This window comes from Humulus lupulus, chromosome 3 (assembly GCF_963169125.1).
Source record: "Humulus lupulus chromosome 3, drHumLupu1.1, whole genome shotgun sequence".
In the NCBI taxonomy this organism is placed as follows: domain Eukaryota; kingdom Viridiplantae; phylum Streptophyta; class Magnoliopsida; order Rosales; family Cannabaceae; genus Humulus; species Humulus lupulus.
Genome location: NC_084795.1, coordinates 109,147,581 through 109,150,409, shown reverse-complemented (window position 1 = coordinate 109,150,409; position 2,829 = coordinate 109,147,581). Strand labels below are relative to the sequence as shown.

The window sequence follows — 2,829 nt, the reverse complement described above, 5'->3', positions numbered from 1 at the left end:
GAGTCCTAAAAAACCTTAGTTTTTAAGGCTCTCAAATAAAGGACTCGCAATGCTAGTCCTAAAAAGTCTTTTTTGTATTAGTGCGAAGACATTTGTTGTCGCTATAGGTTATTTCAAGGAAAATAAAACATTAATAATAAATAATAAATAATTTTGGCGTTGTATATTCCCTCCAAAAATTTTAGAGACTTATTGCGACGACATGACGTCTTTATAGGTCCAGATATTTTGAACCTACAGGACGACGTCTATTGCAACGACATGTGCTCCCTGTAGGTATTTAATAAAAAATAAAAAAAAAATCAAAATTTCGTGGTTTTATGTGTTCTGAAATTCTCTACAGCGACGACATTTGTCATTGCTATAGGTCATTTTCAAAAAATAAAAAATTAATAATAAATAATAAATAATTTTGGTGTTGTATATTCCATCCAAAAATTTTAGAGACCTATTGCGACAATATGTCATCTCTATAGGTCAAGATATTTTGAAACTATAGTGACGACGTCTATTGCGACGACATGTCCTCCCTGTAGGTCTTTAATAAAAATAAAAAAATCCAAATTTTATGGTTTTATGTGTTCTATTGCGACGACATCATTGTCGTCGCAATAGAAGTCGTCGCTGTGAAGACTCAAATTTTTTTTTTATAGTGGTGGGGCCCACTTACTTTATTATTTGTCAGATTTCTTTTCTTTTTCTTTCCTTTCTTTTCTTTTTCTTTCATTTTCCTGTTTCGCTCGAGCACTTCTCCTTCTTCTTCTTCTCTCTGCAACAACCCACGTTGGGGTATCACACAGTTGTTGTCGGAGTTCTCTTTTGCCGCCACGCGCTGGAGTTGGAGCACCAGTGGTCGGCAACAACCTCATCCCCAAAACCTCAAGGCCATCGGACTTAAGACGCACACGAACGGAGCAGTCAAAGTTTCGTCGTCAAAACTTTGACCGCACTTTCCGGCGAACCCAGACCTCCGTTCGGTGAGTGGGTGGCACCGTTGGAACCAGTGTGAAGGGAGGAACGTCGCCCACTAAGTTATTTAAGTCAACTCACCGTTTTTCTCCGGCGAAATTGTGGGTATCTCTGCCCCTTTGGAGGCATTTTCCGGCGACACCGGAGGTTAGTTGGGCAAAGGGGCTGTACTTCCGTGATGTACTACTCGAGAGGATCGTTTTGATATATGCCATGCATATATTCGTCTACGTTCCCGGTACCGCTATCAACTGCTAGTGTGCACCGCTTGGGTGAGGTTTCGGAACTTGAATTTTTAAATATGGTCATATTATATGTCGTTGGACACGATTTTGAATAAGGAATTCAATAATGATAATCGTTTGCTCATTTGATGCTCGTAGGAAAATCGTGATATATAGATCCAATTTAATTCACTCTAGGATAATCGTTAAGCTTGGGAGTGTCGCTTGGGGCTCGGACTGAAAATTCTTAAGAGGTAGGGACTCAACTTGACTATTGGACTTGTTGTACTCTTATTGAATTGCATTAACATATTCCAATTTTGATATTGATAAAATGTTTGAGAAATGGAAAACTTAATCTGCATGTTTTCTGTTCTGTTCTGAGGGCACTGAGTGCCAAATATATTATTTTGTTAACTTAATTATGCAGGTTATGATTTTTGGGTTTTATAGAAATGCAGCTGTTATGTTGCCCAATTTTCTAAAATAAAAAGGGAATATGTTTCTTTCTTTTCATGTTTACCTGCATTTGGTTATATCGATGAGAGCCATAGTGATCATGATTTGTGCATGTTGTTGTTTCACGACCTAGTCTCTGTGTCATCATAGGTAGATCAGGTGTCCACTCACCTGTAGGTGTAAAGACCTAGCATCTGTATACAGGAAGTGTTTTGAGCCTCCCCATTGTGGTGGTTATCAGGTCTGGCTACCCGGTTTAGGATGTCGAATTTTCTATGGTGGGTAACGGGAACTAGGGGTCTAGTGGACGGTGTGATGTGCACTGGTAGCTATGCTCTTATGATTATTTATGGTTTCTCTCTATTTTGGTTTATACATGATGATGTATGTTTTGTTTTAAAAAGCTAACCGTGCATGGGTTTTTATTGAACTTTTGAGTCCTATGTTATTGGTTGCTTTCCTACTGGGCTTTATAAGCTCACCCCCTATATCTCTCCCATTCCAGGATCCTAGTGACGCAAAATGTGGATAAGGTGAATTATCGCTGAAGCTAATGTGTTTAGCGCCCTAGTCCTATCTTTTGAATATTATGTATTTAATTTGGAACCTATCGGTCTGTATATCTAAGTTAGCTATGTAATAGTTAGAAATGATGAATGGTGGATGCTAAGTATTATTTTGGTGTTTTATGACTTATTAAATTTTAACTGTTTGGTGATTACATAACTGTGGGGATATTATTGTTATATGTATTAAGATAAATAATCCTACTTTTATCCGTAATATTTTCATATATAATTATAGGAATTATTCCATTGTCTTGACTTATAATTATGGTAATATTTCAAATAAATTAAAAGATCATTTATAAAGACTATTTTCCACCAAGGGTCAAAGTTTGACCTTTGACCACCCAAGTTATGGATATTACAATTCTGCCACAGCCTAGGGCTCGGGTTGTGACAGTCGCTGTATGGTCAATTTCTTGTAGTGAAAAACAACTATAAACTATTATGTAACACACTCATAACCTATAAACAACAATAGTACTTATCCATTATCTTAAACTCTTTCTTCCTTCAACTTTTGGTAGCTTTTAAATGAAAAAAATATAGCGAGATGATGACTTTGGAAGAGTGAGAACAAAAATTCGATATAGATGAAGATGATAGCTGCA

The 2,829-nt window shown here is 36.9% G+C and overlaps 1 long non-coding RNA gene across 1 annotated transcript; it reads left to right on the top strand.

Annotated features, from left to right (window-relative positions):
* The first annotated feature begins 813 nt into the window (after nt 1–813).
* LOC133821306 (uncharacterized) lies at nt 814–2,345 on the top strand. Its single transcript, XR_009887459.1, has 3 exons — nt 814–1,241; nt 1,353–1,447; nt 2,158–2,345. It is a non-coding gene; the product is annotated as an uncharacterized LOC133821306 (long non-coding RNA).
* The last annotated feature ends 484 nt before the right edge of the window (nt 2,346–2,829 follow it).